The 17,970-nt window shown below is 38.2% G+C and overlaps 1 protein-coding gene across 1 annotated transcript in view; it reads left to right on the top strand.

Annotated features, from left to right (window-relative positions):
* Nucleotides 1-16,279: 16,279 nt before the first annotated feature.
* The window catches only part of ube3a (ubiquitin protein ligase E3A), a 37,856-nt gene continuing 36,165 nt past the window's right edge, over nucleotides 16,280-17,970 (top strand). Inside the window, exon 1 of the mRNA XM_061888512.1 lies at nucleotides 16,280-16,439. The gene's annotated coding sequence lies outside the window, so the exon portion shown is untranslated. The remainder of the gene's footprint in view (nucleotides 16,440-17,970) is intronic.

Raw genomic sequence — 17,970 nt, 5'->3', positions numbered from 1 at the left:
AGTTCCACATTTTCAATGGTTTTTGATTATACTTATATTTTTTATTATACTTTTTATGATTATAGTAAAACAAAAAACAGAACTTCAACCAATAAACTTGTCTGAATTACTTTTTGATAACAACATTTTTTAGGAGTTCATTTAAAAAAAAAAAACAATTATGATGATATTCTAAACAGATTGAAATATTTCATTATTTTAATTTGAAAATTTGATGATTTACTTTGAGCTAATAAAAAATATGTATATAATCAGTATTTTATGACATTTGTCAAAAAAGCCGAACAACTGTTATTATTACCACGAGCCCGGCCGATACTGCACACCGTCGAGCGATACCAAGGCCAGCACTGCCGATACCAAAACATTTTCAATGGTTTTTGATTATACTTATACTTATTTTTTATTATACTTTTTATGACTATAGTAAAACAAAAAAAAGGACTTCAACCAATAAACTTGTATGAATTACTTTTTGATAACGACATTTTTTAGGAGTTCATTTAAAAAAAAAAAACAATTATGATGATATTCTAAACAGATTGAAATATTTCATTATTTTAATTTGAAAATTTGATGATTTACTTTGAGCTAATACAAAAAATGTATATAATCAGTATTTTATGACATTTGTCAAAAAATTCGAACAACTGTTATTATTACCACTAGCCCGGCCGATACTGCACACCGTCGAGCGATACCAAGGCCAGCACTGCCGATACCAATACACAGTTCCACATTTTCAATGGTTTTTGATTATACTTATATTTTTTATTATACTTTTTATGATTATAGTAAAACAAAAAACAGGACTTAAACCAATAAACTTGTATGAATTACTTTTTGATAACATTTTTTAGGAGTTCATTTAAAAAAAAAAAATTATGATATTCTAAACATATTGAAATATTTTATTATTTTAATTAGAAAATTTGATGATTTACTTTGAGCTAATAAAAAATATATATAATCAGTATTTTATGACATTTGTCAAAAAAGTCGAATATTATAAACTAGTTCACACAACTGTTATTATTACCACTAACCCGGCCGATACTGCACACTGCCGAGCGATACCAAGGCCAGCACTGCCGATACTTATACATTTGATTTGAACATTTTCATTGGTTTCGTCATTATATTTTTGGAATATACTCATTATAATTATTTTTGATTATACTTTTTATGAGTATAGTAAAAACAAAATACAGAACTTTAACCAATAAACTTGTGTATGAGTTACATTTTGATAGCCATATTTATTATTTTAGGAGTTTAAAAAAATGCGAGGATATTCTATACAGATTAAAACATATAATTATTATATTTTGAAATGTTGACGATTTAGCTTTAAGCTAACAAAAAAAATCTGTCTTTTATATTTGTCAAAAATGTCGAATATTATACAACTGGTTCACACTACCGTTATTATTAGCCCGGCCGATACTGCACACCGTCGAGCGATACCAAGGCTAACACTGCGGATACTTATACCGATACATTTGATTTTGAACATTTTCAATGGTTTTGTGATTATATTTTTGGATTACATTCATTTTTGATGTTACTTTTGATGATTATATTAAAACAAAATACAGGACTATTACAGATAAATGTTTATAAATTACATTTTGATTACCACATTTATTTTAGTTCAATTAAAAAAAAAATCAAGAGGATATTCTATACAAATTAAAACATAATTATTTTATTTTGAAATGTTGACGATTTAGCTTTAAGCTAACAAAAAAAATCTGTCTTTTATGATATTTGTCAAAAATGTCGATTATTATACAACTGGTTCACACTACCGTTATTTTTAGCCCGGCCGATACTGCACACTGTCGAGCGATACCAAGGCCAACACTGCGGATACTTATACCGATACATTTGATTTTGAACATTTTCAATGGTTTCGTGATTATATTTTTGGATTACATTCATTTTTGATGTTACTTTTTATGATTGTAGTCAAAACAAAATACAGGACTTTAACCAATAAACGTGTTTGTGTATAAATTACATTTTGATAACCACATTTATTTTAGGAGTTCAATTTAAAAAAAATCGCGAGGATATTCTGAACAGATTTAAATATTTCAAGAATATATTTTGAAATTTTGAAGATTTAGCTTTAAGATAACAAAAAAATCTGTATTTTATGACAATTGTCAAAAAAGTCGGAATATTATAAACAACTGGTTCACACTACCGTTATTATTACCACGAGTCCTGCCGATACTGCACACTGTTGAGCGATACCAAGACCAGCACTGCCGATACTTATAACGCTACATTTTATTTGAACATTTTCAATGGTTTCGTGATTAGATTTTTGGATTATACTTATTGTACTTATTTTTTTATTATACTTTTTATGATTATATTAAAACAAAATACAGGACTATTACAGATCATCTTTTTTGTTTATAAATTACATTTTGATTACCACATTTATTTTAGGAGTTCAATTTAAAAAAAAAAAATCAATAGGATATTCTATACAGATTGAAATATTTCATACAAATATTTAGAAATGTTGATGATATACCTTTAAGCTAACAAAAAAAAATCAAATCAGTATTTTATGACATTTGTCAAAAAAGTCGAATACTATAAACAGGTTCACACTACTGTTATCATTACCACCAGCCCGGCCGATACTGCAGACTGTCGAGCGATACCGAGGCCAGCACTGCCCAAACCAATTAATCTGATATCAACGTTTTCAATGGTTTGTATCATTTTATGATTATGCTAAAAACAAAATACAAGACTTTAAACGTGTTTGTGTATGACCTAAAATGTAAAATCTGGATGATTTAGCTTTATGCTAACAAAAAAAAAAAAATCAAATGAGTATTTTATGACATTTTGTTAAAAAAGTCAAATATTATAAACAACCAATTCACACTTTAACCTTCGTCTTGTGTTAGGGTCGCCACCGACCCGTTTTAGTTTTTAAATGCATAAAAACACCACATACATTTATTTTTTTTTGCATCAAAGCTTTTTGACTTTGTCAGGAACCTCTTTGTCAACAAAATAAAACATTTGAATTTTTTTCACTAAATTATAAAATGCTCTGGTAGAAATTATGCCCTTGGTGTTGTTAGGGTCGGTTTCGACCCAGTTCTAAAAATAAGATGATAAAGCAATGATAAGAGCCAAAACTGAACACACTGACAGCCAGCTCCTCTCCCAGTCATGTGAGCTTTAGTGGATTCTCATTTTACCTTCTTATCCTGTACAAAAACAAACAAAAGACGGCCACTAAAAGTGTCACTTTTTGCCACTCTGATTTTGTTTTTTATTAGTTTTGGAACTAGTAATCTATTTCTCTTGGTTTCATTTGCTTGATTGGTTGTTGTTTGTTTGATGTTGGATTTCTGTTGCTGAAAAAAATACTTTTTAGCCTTTTTCTTGAAGTAAATATATATGGGTCGAAATTGACCCGTAACACCATAGATGTTACTATAGTTAAAATTCTTCAAATGAAAAAATAAATAAAACACATTTATTTAAGAGATGTGTTCTAATACCCCTTAGTAATAGTTAGGTAACACAACAACCTTTTTTTTATGTATATGATTCTCTTGAGGTTCGTTTTACCATTTTTAAAAATTGAAATCGAGGCGTATACTGACAAAAAAAGGCCCAATGGCCCAAACCAAAAATATTAAAACCAATATTTTCAAGGATAAGGAAGCCTAACGAGGTAACCAAGAGATGAGAAACAAATTGGATGATAGATAATTGTTTTTAGTGTATTTTACAGCTGATTTAAAACATGGGTCAAAACCGACCCGTTAACATAAGAGATGGTAACAGAAAGCTAACACAAGAGGAAGGTTAACCAGAAAATGACCTAAATGGAACTTTTTGCCTTGATTGAACTCCTAAATTATATATTTGAGAAAAAAAAACAATATGAATGTTTAATGATCATATTTCAATGAGTCATTAAATGATCGATTACAGGAACATTTTTAGGTAGAAACAGCGACGAAACGCATCGTTTCAGCCTTTTTACCCTCACGCAAACGGCGTTGTGGGCGGTCTGAATGGAAGCCGCCGGAAGTACCTGAGGATGATGACGACACCGCCCCCTCACGGTGACGTGGCGATAATAAAAACAAGAAGGCACGCAAAGGCTGACGACCACGATGAGGAACGACAAAGGTGCGATTGTGATGTCGTTATGACTGCGAGCGCTATGGCGACATATTCCCGTCATCATATAGGAACTAAGGAGAGACACATAATAATAATACATCGTATTATTTTAAAGGGGAAATGCACTTTTTTTTTTTTTTTAATTGTCTATAATTCACAATACTTATGTGGGACAAAAACGATTTTTTCATGCATTCTAAATAGTAGAAAAACACTAACAAAAGTCAATCAATCAATCAATGTTTACTTATACAGCCCTAAATCACTAGTGTCTCAAAGGGCTGCACAAACCACTACGACATCCTCGGTAGGCCCACATAAGGGCAAGGAAAAACTCACACCCAGTGGGACGTCGGTGACAATGATGACTATGAGAACCTTGGAGAGGAGGAAAGCAATGGATGTCGAGCGGGTCTAACATGATACTGTGAAAGTTCAATCTATAATGGATCCAACACAGTCGCGAGAGTCCAGTCCAAAGCGGATCCAACACAGCAGCGAGAGTCCCGTTCACAGCGGAGCCAGCAGGAAACCATCCCAAGCGGAGGCGGATCAGCAGCGCAGAGATGTCCCCAGCCGATACACAGGCAAGCAGTACATGGCCACCGGATCGGACCGGACTCCCTCCACAAGGGAGAGTGGGACATAGAAGAAAAAGAAAAGAAACGGCAGATCAACTGGTCTAAAAAGGGAGTCTATTTAAAGGCTAGAGTATACAAATGAGTTTTAAGGTGAGACTTAAATGCTTCTACTGAGGTGGCATCTCGAACTGTTACCGGGAGGGCATTCCAGAGTACTGGAGCCCGAAATGAAAAAGCTCTATAGCCCGCAGACTTTTTTTGGGCTTTGGGAATCACTAATAAGCCGGAGTCCTTTGAACGCAGATTTCTTGCCGGGACATATGGTACAATACAATCGGCAAGGTAGGATGGAGCTAGACCGTGAAGTATTTTATACGTAAAAGTCAGCTAAGAATGGAGCCAATAGGAGTCGCTTTATTCCGCTTAATAGCGCTCGACAAAAACATCTAGCTATCCATCCATCCATCTTCAACCACTTATCTGGAATTGGGTAGCGGGGACAAGAGCTCCAGCAGGGACCCCCAAACTTTCCTCTCCAAAGCAACACTAGCAACTTCCTCCTGGGGAATCCCAAAGCTTTCCCAGGCCACAGAGGAGATGTAACCCCCCCTATCTGGTCCTTGGCCTGCCGCGGGGTCTCCTCCCGGTAAGACGTGCAACGAAGACCTCCCTAGGGAGACGCTCGTGAGGCATCCGTACGAGATGCCTGAACCACCTAAGCTGGCTCCTTTCCAAGTAAAGGAGCAGCGGCTCTACTCCGAGTCTCTCTCGGATGACTGAACTTCTCCCCCTATCTCTAAGGGAGTTGCCAGCCACCCTTCTGAAGAAACTAATTTCGGCTGCTTGTATCCGCAATCTTATTCTTTCGGTCATGACCCACACTTCCTGACCATAGGTGAGAGTAGGAATGTAGATAGCCCGGTAGACCGAGAGCTTTGCCCTCTGGCTCAGCTCTCGTTTAGTCACAACAGTGCGGCAGAAAGACTGCAATACTGCCCCAGCTGCTCCGATTCTCCGGCTGATTTCCTTCTCCATCTTTTCCTCACTCGTGAACAAGACCCCATGATACTTAAACTCCTCCACCTGGGACAGAGTCTCGTTCTCTATCTGCTTATCCTCATTCCAGCCGCTGAACACTCGGCTGCAAACCGATCCAGCGAGAGCTGAAGGTCATGAACCGAAGGTGCTATCAGGACCACATCATCTGCAAACAGCAGTGACGCAACCCTTACCCCCCCCGAGACGTATACCCTCTCCGCAATGGTCACGACTCTGCCTAGAAATCCTGTCCATGAAAATCAAAAACAGGATAGGTGACAGAGCGCAGACCATGGCCAACCCCCACTGGAAACAAATCTGACTTACATCCAAGCACCCGGACACAACACTCGCTTTGGTTGTACAGAGATTGGATGGCTCTCAGCAGGGTTCCCCTCACCCCGTACTCCTTCAGCACCTTCCACAAGATATACCCGGTCATACGCCTTCTCCAAATCCACAAAACACATGTAGACTGGATAGGCATACTCCCAAGCCTTCTCCAGGATTCCTACAAGAGTAAAGAGCTGGTCAGTTGTTCCACGACCAAGACAGAATCCACATTGCTCCTCTTGAATCTGAGGTTCTTGGCGTAAACTTTCCCAGGGAGGCTGAGTAGTGTGGAACCCCTGTAATTAGCACACAGCCTTTGGTCCTCCTTTTTGAATAGGAGAACCACCACCCAGTCTGCCACTCCCTCGGTACTGTCCCAGACTTCCACGCGATGTTGAAAAGGCGAATCAACCAAGACAGCCCCTCAACACCCAGAGCCTTCAGCATTTCTGGGCGGGTTTCGTCAACCCCCGGAGCTTTGCCACTGTGGAGTTGTCTAACTACCTCAGTGACTTCACTCCGAGAGATCAACGTTGATCCCCCATCATCCTCAGGCTCCGCTCCTATCAGGGAGGGTGTATCTGATATAGTTAGGTTCAGGAGTTCCTCAAAGTTCTCTATCCAACGCCCTACGACTTCCTCACTTGAAGTCAGCAGAGTCCGATCCTTTCTGTACACAACATGGATGGTTCCTAGCTTCCCCCTCCTGAGGAGCCGTGTGGTCTTCCAGAACAGCTTTGTGTCCGCCCAATAGTCCTTCTCCATGGATTCTTTGTCCACAGCCACGGCTGTTGCCCTTCGGGCCTGTCGGCACCTTGCTACTGCCTCCGGAGTCCCTTGGTAGAACATACCCCGGTCGGCCTCCTTCTTAGGTCGGACGGCTTCCCTGACCACCGCTGTCCACCAGGGTGTTCGAGGGTTGAGGCACCTAAGACCTTATGGCCACAGCTCACAGCTGCAGCTTTAGCAATAGAGGCTTCGAACATTGCCCATTCCTGTTCAATATCCTCAACCTCCACAGGGATGGCAGAGACGTCCCGCCGGAGGTGGGAGTTGAAGTCTTTACGGACAGAGGACTCCTCCGAATGTTCCCAGTTCACCCGCACTACCCACTTGGGTTTTCCAGGTCTGTCCCGAGGTTACGCCCGCCATCTAGCCCAACTCACCACCAGATGGGCATCAGTTGACAATTGATAAATCAATATTTTTTACAACTACTTTATTCAATAACATTTAAAAATCAATCAATCAATCAATGTTTACTTATATAGCCCTAAATCACTAGTGTCTCAAAGGGCTGCACAAACCACTACGACATCCTCGGTAGGCCCACATAAGGGCAAGGAAAAACTCACACCCAGTGAGACGTCGGTGACAATGATGACTATGAGAACCTTGGAGAGGAGGAAAGGAATGGATGTCGAGCGGGTCTAACATGACACTGTGAAAGTTCAATCCATAATGGATCCAACACAGTCGCGACAGTCCAGTCCAAAGCGGATCCAACACAGCAGCGAGAGTCCCGTTCACAGCGGAGCCAGCAGGAAACCATCCCAAGCGGAGGCGGATCAGCAGCGCAGAGATGTCCCCAGCCGATACACAGGCAAGCAGTACATGTGTTATGGAATTAATTGATGAGATATTGAGTTAAATATTTCACCATTTAAAGAATTGTTTCAACATTTAATCAAGTATTTATTCATTATTTCGTATCTTAAAAATTTCAGGATTTACCTTGTTTATTTATTATATCATTATTTCACAAGTTAAGAAGGATTTGTGTTTATTGAAAATGTATTTAATTATTTCAACATTACATTTTTGCAGAGTTCAGTTACTTTTGTCATTAGTTATTGTTCGGTTATTTATTTCATGATTTAAGAATTGTTTAATGTTTTATTAATGATTTCATTATTGCACAATTGAAATATTCCACTATATATTTATTTTTGCAATTAATGTATTTTTTTCATTATTTTATTTGTATTTAATTATTTAGTTTATGATTTAAGAAATATTTATTGTTTTCTTTATTAATTATTTAATGATTAAATTGTTTCAGCATGGAATTATTATTTTTTTAAATCAAATAAATGTATTTATTTAATGGTTTAAGTATTTTTTGTCATGATTATTTATTTATTATATCATCTAGGAATTATTTAATGCTTTTATTAATTATGCCATGATTTCATTCTTTATTCCACAATCCAACTATTTCACAATGAAATTATTGATTTAATTATTTAAGTACTTATTTCATGTTTTAATTGTGTCATAATTTAGTCATTTATTCCATCATTTTTGTATGTTTTTATTATGTATTTATTTAATGACGTTAAGTTTTAAAAAACATTTAAATAATTATTTCAAGTCTTATTTCACAACTTAGTTATCTATTTTATAGTTTGAGTACTTATTTCACGATTTATTATTTCACAGTTGAATTATTTCCCGATTCATTTATTTATCTAATATGAGTATTTTTCTTAATGTTTTAATGAAATATTTCTTGGTTTGATTATTGATGAATGTGTAGTCATTTTAAAATGTTTTCTGAAACAAGAGTGTTCAGTACAGTGGGTGTAGAATCACATCCTCCCAGCATGATTGGTCTAAGTCAGTGGTTCTCAAATGGGGGTACGTGTACCCCTGGGGGTACTTGAAGGTATGCCAGGGGGTACGGGAGATTTTTTTTTTTAATATTCTAAAAATAGCAACAATTCAAAAATCCTTTATAAATATATTTATTGAATAATACTTCAGCAAAATATGAATGTAAGTTAATAAACTGTGACAAGAAATGCAACAATGCAATATTCAGTGTTGACAGCTAGATTTTTTTGTGGACATGTAGAAGCATTTAAGTCTCATCTTAAAACTCATCTGTATACTCTAGCCTTTAAATAGACCTCCTTTTTAGACCAGTTGATCTGCCGCTTCTTTTCTTTCTCCTTTGTCCCCCCCTCCCTTGTGGAGGGGGTCCGGTCCGATGACCATGGATGAAGTACTGACTGTCCAGAGTCGAGACCCAGGATGGACCGCTCGCCTGTATCGGTTGGGGACATCTCTAAGCTGCTGATCCGCTTGAGATGGTTTCCTGTGGACGGGACTCTCACTGCTGTCTTGGAGCCACTATGGATTGAACTTTCACAGTATCATGTTAGACCCGCTCGACATCCATTGCTTTCGGTCCCCTAGAGGGGGGGGGGGGTTGCCCACATCTGAGGTCCTCTCCAAGGTTTCTCATAGTCAGCATTGTCACTGGCGTCCCACTGGATGTGAATTCTCCCTGCCCACAGGGTGTGAGTTTTCCTTGCCCTTTTGTGGGTTCTTCCGAGGATGTTATAGTCGTAATGATTTGTGCAGTCCTTTGAGACATTTGTGATTTGGGGCTATATAAATAAACATTGATTGATTGATTGATAAATATAATAATAATAATAATAGATTTTATTTGTAAAAAAGCACTTTACGTTGAGCAAACAACCTCAAAGTGCCACAGTGTAAAACAATTGTAATAATAATAATAAGAAGATAAAAAATAAATAAAATATTAAACCAGAAACAGCCCAACAGCTACAATCAGCATAAATGTCTATAAAAAAGACTTTTTTTTTATTTTAAAAATGGGTTTTTAAGCCTTTTTTTAAAAACATCCACGTCAAACATTGACGTTACAGATTTCTTTTTTTGTGAAGAAATGTTTAGAATTAAGTTCATGAATCCAGATGGATCTCTATTACAATCCCCAAAGAGGGCACTTTAAGTTGATAATTACTTCTATGTGTAGAACTCTTTATTTATAATTGAATCACTCGTTTATTTTTCAACAAGTTTTTAGTTATTTTTATATCTTTTTTTCCCAAATAGTTCAAGAAAGACCACTAAAAATGAGCAAAATGCCGGGCCAATAGAACCGGACCATTATCCGATTAAGTGTCTTATCATACCCCATTGTTTGTGTTAAATCGACACGATTAAAATGTCCCGCCTGGAAAATCATTTCCTGACGGTTTTTCGGCACCAAAAATTGGGTGATTTCCTCCCCTGTCTGAGTGTCACGACTCACTCTGTATAATCTGTCCCTAATCAATGCAAAGTGAGGGAAATCCCGCGCTATCCCCGGGCGAACCCGCTGCCCATCAATTGAAATCACTTGGTCCCAGGTCGCGCACAGAGTGTCATCTCCATGGGGCGCCATTGGGGAGCCAGGGAGACTTCCTGAGGGGGTCCGGTCCGATGACCATGGATGAAGTACTGGCTGTCCAGAGTCGAGACCCAGGATGGACCGCTCGTCGGGACCCAGGATGGACAACTCGCCTGTATCGGTTGGGGACATCTCTACGCTGCTGATCCGCTTGAGATGGTTTCCTGTGGACGGGACTCTCGCTGCTGTGTTGGATCCGCTTTGGACTGGACTCTCGCGGCTGTGTTGGAGCCACTATGGATTGAACTTTCACAGTATCATGTTAGACCCGCTCGACATCCATTGCTTTCGGTCCCCTAGAGAGGGGGGGTTGCCCACATCTGAGGTCCTCTCCAAGGTTTCTCATAGTCAGCATTGTCACTGGCGTCCCACTGGATGTGAATTCTCCCTGCCCACTGGGTGTGAGTTTTCCTTGCCCTTTTGTGGGTTCTTCCGAGGATGTTGTAGTCGTAATGATTACTTCCATGTGTAGAACTCTTTATTTATCATTGAATCAGTTGTTTATTTTTCAACAAGTTTTTAGTTATTTTTATATCTTTTTTTCCAAATAGTTCAAGAAAGACCACTAAAAATGAGCAATATTTTGCACTGTTATGATAAATAAATGGGTTATACTTGTATAGCGCTTTTCTACTTTCAAGGTACTCAAAGCGCTTTGACACTACTCCCATAAATAATAAATAATAAATGTGTCCTGTCTATTGATTGGATTACATATATAAATATTAAATAAAAAGTGTCCTGTCCATTGATTGGATTACATATCTAAATAATGAATAATACTTAATTATTTATTATTTATAATAAACAAAAAGTGTCCTGTGCATTGACTGGATTACATATATAAACAATAAATATTAATAAATGTATTATTTATATATGTAATCCAATCAATGGACAAGTGAATTATTATATTTATATAGCACTTTTCTCTAGTGACTCAAAGTGCTTTAACACAGTGAAACCCAATATCTAAGTTACATTTAAACCAGTGTGGGTGGCACTGGGAGCAGGTGGGTAAAGTGTCTTACCCAAGGACACAACGGCAGTGACTAGGGTGGCGGAAGCGGGAATTGAACCTGCAACCCTCAAGTTGCTGGCACGGCCACTCTACCAACCAAGACACCTTCCATCCATTATGAATAATAAATAATACATAAAAAGTGTCCTGTCCATTGATTGGACTACACATATAAGTAACACATTTATTAGTATTTATTATTTATATATGTAATCCAATCATTGGACAGGACACTTTTTATTTATTATTTATTATTGACATATGCAATCCAATCAATGGACAGGAAACGTTTTATTTCAATCAATGTTTATTTATATAGCCCCAAATCACAAATGTCTCAAAGGACTGCACAAATCATTACGACTACAACATCCTCGGAAGAACCCACAGAAGGGCAAGGAAAACTCACACCCAGTGGGCAGGGAGAATTCACATCCAGTGGGACGCCAGTGACAATGCTGACTATGAGAAACCTTGGAGAGGACCTCAGATGTGGGCAACCCCCCCTCTCTGTTATACAATTTAATAAATCAGAAACTGATGACAAAGTGCTGTATTTTACTTCTTTATCTCTTTTTTTTTTCAACCAAAAATGCTTTGCTCTGATTAGGGGGTACTTGAATTAAAAAACGATTCACTGAAAAAAGGTTGAGAACCCCTGGTCTAAGTCATCATTAAGCTCCTCCCACTGACTACGTTTGGCAACACCCCCAAACTTGACAAAAAATGTTTTAGCCATGATTTCAATGTGGACGTCTGTAGCATTAATCAAAAATAACAGAGGAAATTACCAAATCAATAGACGGTAAGGAATGTGCAGCCGCGGAATTCATGGATTTAACAAAAGCATTTGACACAATTAATCAGGATATTTTAAATAAAAAACTAGAACATTATGGCATCAGAGGTTTGGTCTTGAGCTGGATAAGAAGTTATTTAACCAACAGGAAGCAATATGTGAAGATGGGTGAAAATAGTTCAACACGATTGGATATATCTTGTGGTGTACCCCAGGGATCAATGCTGGGACCAAGATTGTTCAATCTTTATATAAACGATATTTGCAAAGTTACAAAAGACTTGAAGTTAGTTTTATTTGCAGACGACACAACTGCTTTCTGTTCACACAGAAGATAATAACAAATAATAACGGAAGAAATGAATAAATTAAAAAAATGGTTTGATAAAAACAGGCTATCCTTGAATCTCGGTAAAACTAAAATAATGCTATTTGGTAACAGTAGAAAAGAGCATCAGACACGAATACAAATTGATGGAATAGATATCGAAAGGGTAAAAGAAACCAGATTTTTGGGAGTATTAAAAGATGATAAAATGAACTGGAAATCTCATATACAAAACATACAACATAAGGTGGCAAAAAAATATTTCAATAATGAATAAAGCAAAATACGTCCTGGGCCAAAAATCACTTTATATTCTCTACTGCTCGCTAGTGTTACCACATCTGAGTTGTTGTGCAGAAATATGGGGAAACAACTACAAATGTGCGCTACATTCGTTAACTGTGTTACAAAAAAGATCGATTAGAATAATACACAATGTTGGATATAGAGAACATACAAACCCTTTAGTTATTGAGTCAAATATATTAAAGCTCGATGACTTGATAAAATTGCAAACAGCTAAATTGATGTACAAAGTAAATTATAACCTGCTAGCAAAGAATGTACAACAATTCTTCTCAACTAAAGAGGAGAAATATAACCTTAGAAGAAAATCTAACTTAAAACATTTGTATGCCCGTACAACACTTAAAACTTTTAGCATATCAGTATGTGGAATTAAATTATGGAATGGATTAACCTTCGTCTTGTGTTTTAGTTTTTAAATGCATAAAAACACCACATACATTTATTTTTTTGCATCAAAGCTTTTTGACTTTGTCAGGAACCTCTTTGTCAACAAAATAAAACATTTTGATTTTTTTCACTAAATTATAAAATGCTCTGGTAGAAATTATGCCCTTGGTGTTGTTAGGGTCGGTTTCGACCCGGTTCTAAAAATAAGATGATAAAGCAATGATAAGAGCCAAAACTGAACACACTGACAGCCAGCTCCTCTCCCAATCATGTGAGCTTTGGTGGATTCTCATTTTACCTTGTTATCCTGTACAAAAACAAACAAAAGACGGACACTAAAAGTGTCACTTTTTTGCCACTCTGATTTTGTTTTTTTTATTACTTTTGGAACTAGTAATCTATTTCTCTTGGTTTCATTTGCTTGATTGCTTGTTGGATGTTGGATTTCTGTTGCTGAAAAAAATACTTTTTAGCCTTTTTCTTGAAGTAAATATATATGGGTCGAAATTGACCCGTAACACCATAGATGTTACTATAGTTAAAATTCTTAAAATGAAAAAATAAATAAAACACATTTATTTAAGAGATGTGTTCTAATACCCCTTAGTAATAGTTAGGTAACACAATAACCTTTTTTTTATGTATATGATTCTCTTGAGGTTCGTTTTACCATTTTTAAAAATTGAAATCGAGGGGTATACTGACAAAAAAAGGCCCAATGGCCCAAACCAAAAATATCAAAACCAATATTTTCAAGGATAAGGAAGCCTAACGAGGTAACCAAGAGATGAGAAACAAATTGGATGATAGATCATTGTTTTTAGTGTATTTTACAGCTGATTTAAGACATGGGTCAAAACCGACCCGTTAACATAAGAGATGGTAACAGAAAGCTAACACAAGAGGAAGGTTAAGTAAAGAAGTTAAACATTGTACCGATATGAGCCAGTTTAAGAGGATGTTTAAATTAATAGTCCTTACAAAGTACAAAGAAGAAGTATTATGAGAAACACTTTCAAACTTATTGAAAATAAGATATTCTTCATCTTAGTATGTTAATAATGACTGAAATAATGAAGTACATGTTAGAAAACTGCTGTGTTAATCACTCATAGATGTCATTTTGCTATTTTGATATTTTGCTGTAAAGAAGGTCAGTGAATAATTGTATATATTGTGGGCGCTCTGAAGTGGAAAAGGGCTAGGATTAAATAAGCTTCGCTTCTTCCTACTCCTTTTCGGACATGATGTATTGTGTATTGCGAAATTTAACTGATGTATCATGTAAATGAGAATCAGCACCTCCAAATCAGAGTCCATGGTTCTCGCCCGGAAAAGGGTGGAGTGCCATCTCCGGGTTGGGGAGGAGACCCTGCCCCAAGTGGAGGAGTTCAAGTACCTAGGAGTCTTGTTCACGAGTGGGGGAAGAGTGGATCGTGAGATCGACAGGCGGATCGGTGCGGCGTCTTCAGTAATGCGGACGTTGTACCGATCCGTTGTGGTGAAGAAGGAGCTGAGCCGGAAGGCAAAGCTCTCAATTTACCGATCGATCTACGTTCCCATCCTCACCTATGGTCATGAGCTTTGGGTCATGACCGAAAGGATAAGATCACGGGTACAAGCGGCTGAAATGAGTTTCCAGGTCTCTCCCTTAGAGATAGGGTGAGAAGCTCTGCCATCCGGGAGGAACTCAAAGTAAAGCCGCTGCTCCTCCACATCGAGAGGAGCCAGATGAGGTGGTTCGGGCATCTGGTCAGGATGCCACCCGAACGCCTCCCTAGGGAGGTGTTTAGGGCACGTCCAACCGGTAGGAGGCCACGGGGAAGACCCAGGACACGTTGGGAAGACTCCCGGCTGGCCTGGGAACGCCTCGGGATCCCCCGGGAAGAGCTAGATGAAGTGGCTGGGGAGAGGGAAGTCTGGGTTTCCCTGCTTAGGCTGTTGCCCCCGCGACCCGACCTCGGATAAGCGGAAGAAGATGGATGGATGGATGGATGGACTTTAAGTTACATTTTCACAATAATAAGTAGGACTTTGATTCTCGATTCAAACCGATTCTTGCAATGTGTTATTTGGTATTAAGATTCCAAATAGATTTTGTCAAAACAAGCTACTGGTTAGAAACGCTCCTTCTAGTATGGCCGAAAAGCGTCTTCAAAAAATGAAAACATGTTGAATCGATTTTGGAAAATTGTGAATTGGAAGGGGAAGTCTGGGCTTCCCTGCTTAGGCTGCTGCCCCCGCGACCCGACCTCGGATAAGCGGAAGAAGATGAATGGATGGGATGGATGGATCTAATGTTGTATGTTGTAGAAGCATTTAAGTCTCACCTTAAAACTCATTTGTATACTCTAGCCTTTAAATAGACTCCCTTTTTAGACCAGTTGATCTGCCGTTTCTTTTCTTTTTCTTCTATGTCCCACTCTCCCTTGTGGAGGGGGTCCGGTCCGATCCGGTGGCCATGTACTGCTTGCCTGTGTATCGGCTGGGGACATCTCTGCGCTGCTGATCTGCCTCCGCTTGGGATGGTTTCCTGCTGGCTCCGCTGTGAACGGGACTCTCGCTGCTGTGTTGGATCCGCTTTGGACTGGACTCTCGCGACTGTGTTGGATCCATTGTGGATTGAACTTTCACAGTATCATGTTAGACCCGCTCGACATCCATTGCTTTCCTCCTCTCCAAGGTTCTCATAGTCAATATTGTCACCGACGTCCCACTGGGTGTGAGTTTTCCTTGCCCTTATGTGGGCCTACCGAGGATGTCGTGGTGGTTCGTGCAGCCCTTTGAGACACTAGTGATTTAGGGCTATATAAGTAAACATTGATTGATTGATTGATGTATATCATGTTCGAAATAAACTAAGAAAAGAAAAGAAAAGAAAAAAGATGTTAGATTGTTGTGGGCTCACAGAGACCTCTAGTGTCCAAAAAGGAAACTGCAGTGGTGCTATATTGTGACACTTTCTAAAATGCACTTAATTAAAAACAAACATATTCAGACAGCTTTAGTTATAATACACAAAGTATTTTTTTTTTTTTTACAACAAATAATATGTCTACTACGATTCCGACCTCTTGGATAGCGGACGAGTGTCGCACTGCATGCTGGGATACTATCAAAATGGCAGAGGAGAGTGTCTTGTTGTGATTTCTACGCTCAAAAACATAAGAAAACTAATATTGTATTTGGTCGCTCGCTTTTTGTTGTTCTTTGATTTGAGAAACAAACAAAAAAAAAACGACACAACAAGACTCCAAGTGAGTGGACGGCATGCCTCGACGCAGGATGTGTTTTTTTTTTTTTTTGCAGCGTCACGGACACGCAGGTGTCACTCTTTTCTTTGATGACATTGTTTTAAAGTAACTGCATGTCACATTTGTGTTTGCGTGTGTTCAAAGTGTGCCGTGGACTTTACTAACAAAGTGGGCTTCTCGTGTCGTGTTTGTGTTAAATCGACACGATAAAAAAGTTCATGACTAAAAAACGTCGAGTTGTCAGAGTGACGTCACCCGTGTTGTTGTGTTCAGGATCACGACGTGTTGTTAAGCGATTAAAATGTTTAAAACAAACTAAATGTGCTTGGCTTTGTGTATTAATAGTTGACTTTGCTTTGTTCACCTACAAAAAGTAGAAACGCACGCGTTTAAAATACACATTCGATGACAATTAGCAGTTAGGTTTTGTGTTTTAGTTAACAGCAAACTGATGATTTGGGACGTAAATAAACACTTCTTACCTGACCGGTGTTTTATAAAAAAAATAATTGGACATCTGAGACTCAGTCTAAATATTTTTGAATTAAATCATTTAGTAATTTGGGCATTTCATTCTGTCTTTATGTACAAAAAACCCCAAACCAGTGAAGTTGGCAACTTGTGTAAATGGTAAATAAAAACAGAATACAATGATTTGCAAATCCTTTTCAACTTATATTCAATTGAATAGACTGCAAAGACAAGATATTTAGAGGCCTACTGAAACCCACTACTACCGACCACGCAGTCTCATAGTTTATATATCAATGATGAAATATTAACATTGCAACACATGCCAACACGGCCATTTTAGTTTATTAAATTGCAATTTTAAATTTCCCGCAAAGTGTCCTGACGTGTATGCGTGACATCATGGACTGTTAGGAAATATTAGCGCTGCGCACACACACACACAGCTAAGAGTCGTCTGCTTTAACCGCATAATTACACAGTATTTTGGACATCTGTGTTGCTGAATCGTTTGCAATTTGTTCAATTAATAATGGAGAAGTTGGGAAGCTTTAGCTTTTAGCCACACAAACATTGATTCCTTGTTTAAAATTCCCGGAGGTGAAACTTTACTATGGATCACAGCGGTCAAGCGTACATGGTTCCCGACTAAATGTCAACCAGCAGTTTTCGGTGAGAAATTTGTGGTAAAAAGTCGCCACTTACACGGGATCAGCTGAGCTTGTGCCGTCCGTACAGCTGCCGTCGACTTCCATCAGACACTGGCGTCAACACACCCGTGGATACACCCTTCCGACTATCCGGTACTGTTAAACTCACTAAAACATTAGCAACACAATAGAAAGATAAGGGATTTCCCAGAGTTATCCTAGTAAATGTGTCTAAAAACATCTGAATCCATCCCAATGCAATCGTGTTTTTTTTTTAACTTGATTTTCCATCCACCCATTTTCTACCGCTTATTCCCTTTCGGGGTCGCTGGCGCCTATCTCAGCTACAATCGGGTGGAAGGCGGTGTAAACCCTGGACAAGTCGCCACCTCATCGCAGGGCCAACACAGATA

Source organism: Nerophis ophidion, linkage group LG26, assembly GCF_033978795.1.
Source record: "Nerophis ophidion isolate RoL-2023_Sa linkage group LG26, RoL_Noph_v1.0, whole genome shotgun sequence".
In the NCBI taxonomy this organism is placed as follows: domain Eukaryota; kingdom Metazoa; phylum Chordata; class Actinopteri; order Syngnathiformes; family Syngnathidae; genus Nerophis; species Nerophis ophidion.
The sequence above is the reverse complement of the archived record's forward strand: the minus strand, read 5'-3'. Positions and strand labels throughout refer to the sequence as shown.